This window comes from Engystomops pustulosus, chromosome 8 (assembly GCF_040894005.1).
Source record: "Engystomops pustulosus chromosome 8, aEngPut4.maternal, whole genome shotgun sequence".
Lineage (NCBI taxonomy): Eukaryota > Metazoa > Chordata > Amphibia > Anura > Leptodactylidae > Engystomops > Engystomops pustulosus.
This window is the reverse complement of record NC_092418.1, coordinates 87,960,569-87,973,660: the sequence shown is the minus strand read 5'-3', so window position 1 is coordinate 87,973,660 and position 13,092 is coordinate 87,960,569.

Sequence of the window (13,092 nt, the reverse complement as noted above, 5' to 3'; positions counted from 1 at the left end):
TGCTAGATTTCCTTTAAAGGTTAAGGCAGGGTCAAAGGTTACTACAAAGCAGTGGACCAGGGAGAGTGAGGAGCCATGAATTGTTTCATAGTTTTTTTCTTTTCATAGTATATAAGGCAGGAAAAGACGGAAGTCCATCAAGTCCAACCTTTAAGAATCCAGGCCTCTTGAACACATACAAAGAGTCCGCAGAGAGTTCCACGGTCTCACTGCTCTTACAGTAAAAGTCTTGTGGAAGAAAGATCAGTTCCTATTTGTCCATGTTAAGTTTTAGAAAGCTGAAGAAGGAAGATATGGCTGATAGACATTCTGGAACTCTGGCTAGATGATCTTTAGGCTAGACATATAGATCTGAGTGTTATCAGCAACATTAATGCTGTTTAGTCCGCCACTGGGAAAAATTAAGGTCTTCTGGACAACGGTACCGAATAAGTGGATTTTCCCTTTAAAGGAAACCTACCATTACAAATGGTAGGTGAAAGCTGTAAGTACGGAGCACCAGCTCAGGGTGAGCTGGTGCCGATGCTTACTTTCGTTAGTGTTATTAACCGCTGTATCGCGGTTTTAACACTTTTTAAAGTTTATAGCAGAAGCTGCTTCGGCGCTGCGTGTGCCTACATAGGAAATGCCGGAGACGTTGTGCGCGGCGCCGAAGCAGCTTCTGCTGTAAACTTTAAAAAGTGTTAAAGGACACCTGTCATCAGGTCTGTGTCACTTGTCCTGTCACCTCTACCTGTTGGAGCAGCTCACAAGGATCCCATCCCAGCCTTTATCTAGTGAATTCATACATTAATCATTCTAAAATAGTCTATTCTTTATTATGTAAATGAGGCTGGTCACATGGTCAGAGGCAGTGATGTCCCCCCTGTTCCCCCTCCCCTCTCCTCCCCCTGCTCATGTCTGTGTGTAATGTATAGTAAAGCATTGCTAGTGTGTGTGCTGCATCTGCTGACATGCTGCATTCTCCTAATATACAGGTGAGAGACACAGACATCAGCTACACATGAATCTGACATGTTCTGCTATAACATGGCTGCTGCCTGGAGCTGCTGTATCTCCTATACACACACACACACATGCACACACAGGCTGCAGGGGGTGCGGCCACCAGCACCAGGAAGCACATCATTAGACAGCCTCACATCATTATACAGGCTGTCAGTCATGCACTAGGGGTGTGGCTTTGCCTCCCACTCATGAATAGAGTGGACAGCTTGAATATGCTAATGCTTCATTGGACATTCCACAGGTCATTTGCATACAGCTTTAGGACCTCATTGCTTAGGTTTACAGGCATGTAGAGGGACAATGAAGGGATAGAGGCAATGCTCTCTAATGGCAGTTTATGAAAATATATTTAGTTTGGGGGGGTTATTTTGCATGACGGGTTCTCTTTAAAACCGCAATACAGCGGTTAATAACACCAACAAAAGTAAGCACCGGCACCAGCTCACCCTGAGCTGGTGCTCGGTATTTACAGCTTACACCTACCATTTGAAATGGTAGGTTTCCTTTAATTTGTATTATATTAACCCCTTCCCGACATTTGACGTACTATTACTGCATGGCGGGAGGTGCGTTCCCGCAAAATGCAGTAATAGTACGTCAAGCTTCTGGCACCGGCTCCTGAACGGAGCCGGCGCCAGAAGCTGCGGGTGTCGGCTATATATTATAGCCGACACCTGCCAGTGTAATACATCTGTATTACACTGTATTAGGCGAAGAATAGCTTGAACAAGTGATCAATGGATCACTTGTTCAAGCTAACCTGTAAAAGTAAAGAAAAAAGGTAAAAAAACACTAATAACACACTTTTGCATAAAAATAATTAATTAAATAAAGTTAAAGTCCCCCTAAACACAAACATTCCCTATACACATCTAATAAAGTGAAAAAACCTGAAAATTTCCAAAATACCCCACATATTTGGGATCGCCGCGCCCGTAACAATCTGTACAATAAGTCAGAAACATTTTTGGACCCGTACGGTGAACGCCGTAATAACAAAATGCGAAAAACTCGCCAAAAATGTAAATTTTCATAAAATCCCTTCACAAAAATGTTCCAAAAAGTGATAAAAAAAAAGTTATGTGCACCAAAATGGTACCACTGAAAAGGACATCTCAACGCGTAAAAAATAAGCCCTAAACTAGCACTGTCAACAAAAAAATCTCCGAAAAGATGGCGATGCAAAAACAAAGGAGATTTTCTTTTTTCCTGTAAAATATATAAAAAACTATATAAATGAGGTATCACCGTAATCGTAGTGATCTAGAGAATAAAAATATTATAGTATTTTTAGTGTATGGTGTACGACCCCCAAAATATACAAAAAAAAGGAACCCAAAATTGACAATTTTCTTTTCCTCCATACATTAAAGAGTTAATAAAATCTCATCAAAAAGCTACAGACCCACTAAAATGAAGTATTTGTAAAGTTCATCTCATGTCGCAAAAAATAAGTCCTTCTATGTCCAAATTGCCAAAAAAATAAAGATTGTATAGCCAATAAAAAGTGACAATGCATAATCTGCTCTGAATGGCGCAGCTTCCCTTCGATGCCCTGGCGTGTGCCCATACAGCAGGTTACCACCACATATGGGGTATTACTATACACGGGAGAGATTGGGTATCAAATTTTGTGGAGCGTTTTGGTATTTTATCCACTGAGAATTTGTACATTTTATGAAAAACACATTAATTTAGTAAAAAAAAAAAAAATTTTCAAAATTGCACCCGATTTTGTTTTAACCCCTGTAAACCAATTAAAGGGTTAACAAACTTCATAAAAGTTGTTTTACGTACGTTGAGGGGTGTAGTTTCTATAATGGGGTAATTTATGGGGTTTTACTTTTATTTAGGCCTCTCAAAGTGACTTCAAACCTGAGCAGGTCCCTCAATAGCAGGATTTTGCTTTTTTTATGAAAATGTGAAAAATCGCACCTAACGTTCAAAGCCCCATAACATCCTACAAAAATGATAGTATGTATAAAAAACCACGGAGGTATAAAGTAGACATTTTGTGAATGTTAGTTATTATGTTTTCTGGTGTTAGTAGAACATTTTGAATTTCGAAAATTGAGAATTTTTCCAAATTTTCACCAAATATCTGATTTTCTCATAAATAAATGCAAAACATACAACCAAAATTTTGTAACTAACATGAAGTACAATGTGTCACAAGAAAACAATTTCAAAATCACTTGGATATGTTAAAGCGTTTTGAAGTTATAACCACTTATAGTGACACAGGGCACATTTGAAAAAATGGGCCGTGTCAGGAAGGTGAAAAGTGGCTTCAGCGTTAAGGGGTTAAATGCTGTAATCACTGCATGTAGGACCTACAAAGAGGATACATAGGTCCCTCCTCTCCATTATCCAATACAATAGCAGAACCCCTTTCCCTCATTGTAATAGTTCGTAACCTTGAATTTATATCTGTATAGTATCCACTTTCGCAGAACACATTCTTAACACCTACACTGTATGCTGACCTTCATCATATCTGCATGTATGATAACACTTATTAATTCCAGGCTGAAATCCTTTACATAGAATAGGCACGTGACTAAGCTGCGATAAAGGCGATTTCTGTTGTTGAGCAGAGACATGTTTAGGCAATGTGAGAACATGTTACCCTTTGATCTTGACCCCATGTTATCAATATGATCATTTTTTTTCCAACTATGTAAGTACCAACTCCATTAATTAATTCTATTCATGATATGATCATGTACATGAATTGATACAATTTACATTAAAAAATAAAGCCAATCAAGATCTAAATGTGGTCCCCTCAGCCGGTGCCATCAGCAGAATACCATGTACAGTAAATGGAGCACAAATACTAAGAACAGTGTAGTGTAGTGTGCAGGGGGCGCCAGATTCAGGATTTTTGGCGCAGGTTCTTTATGAATCTGGCGCCCCCTGCACTGCTCCAACGGAGTGCACCACTTATTTTTGGTGCACTTTTACCATGGGCTATGCGACACTTCTGTCTGACTTTGCATGTTAAATCTGGCAACCGGTCCGTCTGAGCACCGTAACGCCCCCTTCAGTGGAGAAATTTGTGTTGCGTGAAGAATAGTGCAGTCACGCCACAAAACTGTAGCTAGTGAAACAAATCTGGCACAAACACTTCTTTAAAAAACTGGCGCACGGCCCTTAGTAAATGTTCCCCAATATGTCAATGAGATGTGGATATTGATTCTCTGTGATGGTTAGTTTACTCTTCCTTTCTTTTACATTTGGACCTCCTTCACTCAATCGTGTGCAGCCCGTAAGAAACAGGCCCTTAAGTCTTCCCGATGCCACGACTGCAAGCCTTGTACGGAAAGACTGTGCAAGGACTCCCCTTTTGTGCAAGGTGTGCGGTCTGTGAAATTGGGCTTAGACAATTGTCTGCAGGAGGCATTAGTCTTACTGAGCTCAATTAAAATTATTTCAGTTAACAAATGGACCTGTCTTTACTAATTAGGAAGAACCCTGTTAAATCTTTTTTGTGGAAGTCTTTGATTTGGCTGATATAAACTGATGTGCACAGTTTTCCATGGAGCAGTCCCTGTAAATAAGTCTCTACTACACCCCGTGGTGGCCCTATCCGCTGCCAGGCATGGCCTACTCCCCACCCACTTGGAGTGGATGTGGTGTAAGAAAAGGGGGATGAGTTGCAAATCCACCCCATTATTTTTATGTCTAGCTGAAAATGTAGAATGTAATCAATTATCCGGTTTTACCCCCTTTATTAATAAAAAAAAAGAAAGAGAAATTATGACAAAAATTATGGAAATTAGGTAAAAACTGTTTCCCAACCGATGCAGATAAATTCAAAGACCAGCAAGCATATTTGATGTACAATTGATGTACACATAATACTTAAGAGCTGATATGTAGGAGTAAGTTCACTTAACCTCTAATAAAAATGACCCTAAAAGCTATTTATTCTATCATATGTCTGATAAGATTTTGAACCCCATCCCCTTGATATAGTTTAACTTAAAAGGGGTTTCCATGAATCTGGAAAACAAACAGGGGACGGTGGTCAGGGTGAGAATAAAAGAGCATACTTACCTCACTCATGGGGACTCACTTCTGCCAATGTGTCATCTCTTTGGACCAGGGAAAAAGTGAAGTTCCCCGGAAAACGGAAGAGTAGACTTGTGTTCCAAAGGAGGCTTAAGACCCCCAGAACTAGTGTTTGGGTACAGACTCCAAAATTGTATGAAAGAGATGATCCAGAGCAAGTTAAGTATGTGTTCTTTTTTTCTCACCCCGGCCCTGAAGCCCGGAAAACTCATTGGGGCTTATTTACCTAGAGTCCGTGACAGCACTTTTATCGGTTTTTCCAGCGTTTTCAGGATTTGCCCTGCTGGGACTGGTATTCAAATCAGGGGGCATTGCGTCGGATGATCCGACTGATTCGGGTTGAGCGCAGGATTTAACTTTCAAATTGTGTCGCAAGATCAAGCACTTACATGCACCAGGAAGAAGAAGGTGAACTCAGGCGGACCTGAGCGGAGAAGCGACACATGCAGGATATCGGGCGCAGGATCTTAGTGAATTGCGGCAGACTGCATGTTCGTTGGACAATGCACTTTCAGGGAACTCCGCGGACCGGGTAAGTAAATGTGCCCTAATAATTCATAATGAATCTGAACAAAACCGCAACATACCAAGTGCCATTATTAAAACTTGTATCACCTTTGTGGTCCCTTCTTTGGCCTCAGGATGCGACTCTTTATAATTAGTTATTACGACAGAAGTAACTGATCTGGTGAAGACAATGGAGGAGGGGGCTATGGCTTGCTACACCTTTTGCTAACTAAGTAGCCTACTGGAAATGTCAAAGTTTTCTTTACTTTACGTTTGACTAATGTTGCCAGTAATACAGTTCAATAATACATCTTTTTCTAGTGTAAATATCCTTTGTATAGCTGTAACTGCACAGGGCCTGGCACTAGCTCCACAACTATGAGATGTCTTATCAGTCTGTTAATATTAAATAGTCCAAAACGGCTTATGGGGAATGAACGAAATACTGGTTTTACCAAGGCAATTGTTAGCAAACACTCAGTATTTTATCCTCCTATCCACCGACTACAAAATATTATATTGTTGGGGGATCTACTTTATAGCAATTATGCATTTATTTCTAAAAATAAACATTTTTGCCACAGGGGATCTGAAGCCGCATTAGACAAGGCGACTCCAGTCTTCCACCAGCCACAAGACAATCTCCAATTTTTATGCTTTCATACAAAGGGGGCCACGGCACCACAATTTTGGAGAAAATAACAAAGCCTCTACTGTCTGCAAGAAGGCATGAAACGAAACAAAATGAGATAATGATTCTCATAATTACTGCAATCCAACACAGAGATTGCTACATCGCTGACCGAGGAAAAAGTTCAGCTCTTTACAAATATTTTACCCTTAACAAATAAGCTGAGGATAAACAGGCGGCTACATTCTGGCTCCAGAGCGTCTTCTACTTATGTATGTCCTTGGATATATCCTCCCCCTAGGCCTGTGCTGGGCACCCAGCCAATCCCCCCAGCACAGTTCACCCCACCAGACTTTAGGGTGCGGGCACACATTGGGGGTCATTTACTAAGGGCCCGATTCGCGTTTTCCCGACGTGTTACCCGAATATTTCTGATTTGCGCCGCTTGTACATGAATTGCCCCGGGTTTTTGGCGCACGCGATCGGATTGTGGCGCATCGGGGCCGGCATGCGCGCGACAGAAATCGGGGGGGCGTGGCCGAACGAAAACCCGACGTATTCGGAAAAACCGCCGCATTTAAAAAACGAAAATGTGTCGCTTGGGGAGCGCTCACCTTCACCTTCTATGGGATGGTGCATTCCGGGGCGTTAAGATTATTTTCGGCGCTGCAGCGCCACCTGGTGGACGGCGGAGGAACTACCATCTTAAATCCCAGCCGGACCCGAATCCTGTGCAGAGAACGCGCCGCTGGATCGCGAATGGGCCGGGTAAGTAAATGTGCCCCATTGCGTTTTGGTTGCATTTTCATTGCGTTTTGAAACTACAGCTGAGGGGGGGTGATTTACCGAATTGCGTAAACGTAATGTTAATGTATGTGTTAACATCATGTTAACACACTCGTTTTGTTGACATATGCATTTACGTGACGTTAACATGTGTGTTAACATCATCTTTACATTGCGTTTTGTAAACGAAATTGTTTACAGTAATGTACCTAGGCAAATCCCTTCTTCTTAGCTTTTGTAATGTGTTTCAAAACGCATTGGAAACAGGGAGAGGAGCTAGGAGGAGGATAGAGGACAGGGGGGGGGGGAGGGCTGGAGGCTACAGGAGGAGGACAGGGGGAGCTGGAGGCTACAGGAGGAGGACAGAGGGGCTGGAGGCTACAGGAGGAGGACAGGGGGGGCTGGAGGCTACAGGAGGAGGACAGGGGGGGGGCTGGTGGCTACAGGAGGAGGACAGGGGGGCTGGAGGCTACAGGAGGAGGACAGGGGGGGGCTGGAGGCTACAGGAGGAGGACAGGTGGGGCTGGAGGCTACAGGAGGAGGACAGAGGGGCTGGAGGCTACAGGAGGAGGACAGGGGGCTGGAGGCTACAGGAGGAGGACAGGGGGGGCTGGAGGCTACAGGAGGAGGACAGGTGGGGCTGGAGGCTACAGGAGGAGGACAGAGGGGCTGGAGGCTACAGGAGGAGGACAGGGGGCTGGAGGCTACAGGAGGAGGACAGGGGGGGCTGGAGGCTACAGGAGGAGGACAGGTGGGGCTGGAGGCTACAGGAGGAGGACAGAGGGGCTGGAGGCTACAGGAGGAGGACAGGGGGCTGGAGGCTACAGGAGGAGGACAGGGGGGGCTGGAGGCTACAGGAGGAGGACAGGGGGGGGCTGGAGGCTACAGGAGGAGGACAGGGGGGCTGGAGGCTACAGGAGGAGGACAGGGGGGGACTGGAGGCTACAGGAGGAGGACAGGTGGGGCTGGAGGCTACAGGAGGAGGACAGAGGGGCTGGAGGCTACAGGAGGAGGACAGGGGGCTGGAGGCTACAGGAGGAGGACAGGGGGGGCTGGAGGCTACAGGAGGAGGACAGGGGGGGCTGGAGGCTACAGGAGGAGGACAGAGGGGCTGGAGGCTACAGGAGGAGGACAGGTGGGGCTGGAGGCTACAGGAGGAGGACAGGGGGGGCTGGAGGCTACAGGAGGAGGACAGGGGGGCTGGAGGCTGCGGGAGGACAGGAGAAGGCTGCTGGGTGCTGCTGGAGCACAGGGGGAGGCTGCTGGAGGACAGGGGGAGGCTGCTGGAGGACAGGGGGAGGCGGCTGGGTGCTGCTGGAGGACAGGGGGAGGCGGCTGGGTGCTGCTGGAGGATAGGGGGAGGCTGCTGGGTGCTGCTGGAGGACAGGGGGCTGCTGGGTGCTGCTGGAGGACAGAAGAGGCTGGAGGTGGCTAGAGGACAGGAGGAGGAGGCCGTGGGACAGGAGGAGGAGGCTGGAGGACAGGAGGATGCTTGAGTAGGCTGGGGGACAGAAGGAGGTCAGAGGACAGGAGGATTCTGGAGGGGGAAACTGGAGGGTGAGGTTGGAGGAGGAGGCTGGAGGACAGGAGGAGGATGGAGGACAGGGGATCACAGGAGGAGGCTGGAGGACAGGAGGCTACAGGAGGAGGATAGAGAACAGGGACCACACCATATGAGGAGAGGTGGGGGTAGGAGTACAGATAGGATTATGTGTAAGTTTGGGGAGATAAATAAAAGTGGAAAACAAAATGTAAAGGGAGGATAAAATTAAAGAGGTGTTTTATATGTTTTATATGTTGCAGATTTGCATTAGGGGGTATTAAACGGGTCCATGGGGGTGGGGGGTGGCCAAAGTAAGGGGCACTGTACTATGTGGGGAACGTCAAGGTCGATATTATACTATGCTTGTGGGTGGGACAATGGGCGTGGTTTAGAAAAGTGGGAGGGGCTTTTGTCCCTCTTTCTCTCGTCCAAAAGTTGGGAGGTATGGACAAACTGAAAAAATAAATGTAGCCTATTTACCTATACCGAAAGAGAAGATAAGTCTACATTTGTATAGTAAAGCGTTATGGTATTTCTGCAGCTCTACTCTAAGTTGGACATGCTGGCCCACATAAGTGTTTGCACCAGTTTTCTGTGTGACTATGCACTGAAAGGAACATGCAAACTGCTTGCCCATGTATTTATAAAGTGTCTGCGCCAGTTTTGTGTCGCTGCCGCTCTGTGTCTGACAAGCCAGAAAAAATGTGCACCTAAAGGGACGTGATAGTGCTTAGTCCGACCATACAGCACATTTATTACTGACATGCACCATAATTCTGCAGCATGAACAAGGTGCATATAAAAAAAAATGGTGCACCCTTCCACAGCAGTGCAGGGGACATCAGATTCATGTAGACCGTACACCAGTTTTGATGAATCTGGCGCCCCCTGCACACTACACACGCAAACTGCACATAGTACAGACTGCTCTAGTATTGATAAATGTGGCTGTATACAATGGTGGTATGGCTTTATATGTACTTCTGACCATTGAACACATGGCTTTAAACACCAAAAGGTATATATACCTGTCAACTGTGTTTACAAAAGCTATATGACTACATTTTGCTTATAATAAAAGTGTTTTTATGTACTCGAGTATAAGCCAACCCGAGTATAGCCGAGACCCCTAATTTTACCACCAAAACTGGGAAAACCTATTGACACGAGTATAAGCCAAGGGTGGGAAATGCATTGGTCACAGCCTCCCCAGTATATAGCCAGGCAGCTCCCAGTAGTATATAGCCAGCCTGCCCCCAGGTAGTATATTGCCAGCCCCCATGTAGTATACAGCCAGCCTGGCCCCTGTAGTATACAGCCATCCCAGCCTGCCCCCTGTAGTATACAGCCAGCTCAGCCTGTCCCCTGTAGTATACACCCAGCCTGCCCCCTGTAGTATACAACAAGCCCAGCCTGCCCCCTGTAGTATACAACAAGCCCAGCCTGCCCCCAGTAGTATACAGCCAGTCCAGCCTGCCCCCTGTAGTATACAGCACTGCCCAGCCTGCCCCCAGTAGTATACAGCACTGCCCAGCCTGCCCCCAGTAGTATACAGCACTGCCCAGCCTGCCCCCAGTAGTATACAGCACTGCCCAGCCTGCCCCCAGTAGTATACAGCACTGCCCAGCCTTTCCCCTGTAGTATACAGCCAGCTCAGCCTGCCCCCTCTAGTATACAGCCAGCCCAGCCTGCCTCCAGTAGTATACAGCCAGCTCAGACTGCCTCCAGTAGTATACAGTCAGCCCAGCCTTCCCCCTGTAGTATACAGCCAGCCCCCGCTAGTATACAGCCAGCCCAGCCTGCCTCCAGTAGTATACAGCCAGCCCAGCTTACCCCCAGTAGTATACAGCCAGCCCAGCCTGCCCCCAGTAGTATACATTCAGCCCAACCTGCCCCCTGTAGTATACAGCCAGCCCAGCCTGCCCCCCGTAGTATACAGCCAGCCCAGCCTGCCCCCAGTTGTATACAGCCAGCCCAGACTGCCCCCTGTAGTATAGAGCCAGCCCAGCCTGCCCCCCTGTAGTATACAGCCAGCCCGCCCAGCGCTTAAAAAAATAAACTTATATACTCACCCTCTGGCGGTCCCGATGCTCAGTGTGGCTCCCGATGTCCCCGATGTGCTCCTCTTCTGTCTTCCCCGCGGCTCCTCTTCTTTCTTCGTTCTTTTGTACAGCAAGCAGGGACGTGGCCATGTTATCTCCCGGCGGGTGCATACTATGACGTCACCAGCGGCCATACCATATAATGCGCCGGCCAGGAAGATAACATGGCCACGTCTCTCCCGGCTGTACAGAAGACCGAAAACAAAATAGTAGCCGCAGGGAAGACAGAAGAGGAGCCGTGCCGACATCGGGAAGCAGCGCCGAGCATTGGCCGTCGAAGGGTGAGTATATAAGTTTATTATTTTTATTGACTCGTGTATAAGCCGAGGTGAGGTTTTTCAGCACATTTTTGGTTTTCCACTTTCAGCAAACAATTAATATGGTTTGTGTAATGAAAAGTTATACAATTTTCCAATATACTTTCTATAACAATTCTTCACGGTTTTCAAGATCTGGGCTTGCTCTGCTGCTATAGAAAGCTTCTATGTTTACTTCCAGTGGATATAAATCTGTCCGTAGTCTTGGGATGGACTCGTAGGTGCCGGAGCCGTTATTATCACAGAGAGTAATAAAAGCTGTGAGATAATATCAACTCCTGCGCCAGCCTGTCCATCACATGACCATGGACAGATTTCTATCCACTGCAAGTAAACATAAAAGCTTCCTATAGACAGACAGCAAGCAGAGATCTAGAAAACCATGAGGAATTGATAGGGAAAGTACATTGGAAATTTATATATACTTTTCATTACAGAAACCATATCAATTAGTGGCTGAAGGTGGACAAGCCCTAAACGCTGCAGCTTATAACACCCGTGATCGGTGCTGGCGCTGATAATCAGATTACTGACTGAAGAAAACTTTTACCAGTAAATTAAAGGAAATCTACCATCAAAATCAAGCATGATAAACCAGTGGTCACATGACCCACAGCTCCCTAAAAAACAAACATTTACAGGGTCAGTATAATAGGGATGACCCTATTAGAGTCTCATACTTACCTTGTTAGTGTTTGGTGGCCAACCCCTTTATGTACTGTGCATGGCTCCTATTACGTGTCGGACTGAGGTTCCTTAGGCCCCCCAGAGAAAATCAATATGGGGCCCCACTCTTCACTATCCCCCAGGAAATATACTCTAGCAGCTTTCAAATTGTGGTGTTTTCTGATTGACCTCTGGGGTCCCTTATTTGGTTGCACCAGGGCCCAACAGAGGATCCTCTGGTACTCTGGTGGGCCAGTCCGACACTGGTCCTAATCATATAAAGCTTAATTCACACAAATTCGTGCCCACCGTGCTACGGGAGAGGGGGAGGGGACGAGCGCCCTCTATCCATAATGATACATGGCACAACGCGCCGTAATACAGGGAAAGATCTTTTCCCAGGTACGAAATTGTATGGTGCCGCAAGTGTGCCGCACCGTACGTCTCAGTGCGCCCATTGCCTGCCTATAGGGGACGTATACAACGGCTGTGTCAATGTAGCCTTAATGCTACTTTTATTTGGCAGCGTAAATATATCATTGGGTATTGTTAGTTTTTGGCTGCAATTTTTTTTGTGCTAAATTGTTGCATCTGTGGATTTGCACAAAATAGCAAAAAAAATTTAGATGTTGAAGACAGATTTATGATTTGCGGCTGAATTACAATTCAGGTCCAAAACGACTCCAGTTCCCTCTTGGCACAAGACGCACAGAAAAAAAATGTGTGAAATACAAATAAACCACATTATCAAAGCTCTATAGTCCACTATAATATATGCTACATACAGAATAGACCAAAAGAGCCCCAGATACTCTCTATAAAACTAATGCCTGATGAATAATAAACCTTCCCCACTGAACTTTGGGAATGCATGAAGCAAAGGGTGCGGTATAATAGTAAAGCAATGTTTATATGATACGGTTCTACTGCCAAATGTAATCTAGATCAAAGAGGAAACACCAATTACATGGAGGTTTTTATAGATCATGGTGAATACTACCGATCGTAAGAGGCAACCAAATAAATCTGCAGTATTCTACACTATTCCCAATGCCAAAAAGTTGTCTCATTATTTTAGCTGAAGGTTTGAATCCAGTGCCAGTCCTTAGCCAGGGGGCAGGATTATTGTTTAATACAGTAATGCTGGCATTAGTACAAAACTTCTGAAGGACAATAATACAGTATATTATATATTGCCAAAAGAAGAATATTAAAGGACCAGAATGAAGGATTGTAAACCAAGCCCACTTACCTGCTGGTGTGTGCCCCCTCTGGGAGGATCCCCTCTACTTTTAGCTTCTTATGCCCTTGTTTTTACAAAGATAAGAAAATACATACAAATTACCTGAGGGGCTCCAGGCTCCATAGTTGTCAATGGATCCTGGAGCCCCTCATGTTCATTTGCATAATATAAAAAAAAAACATTTAAATAAAAAAAAACATAGGCATATATAA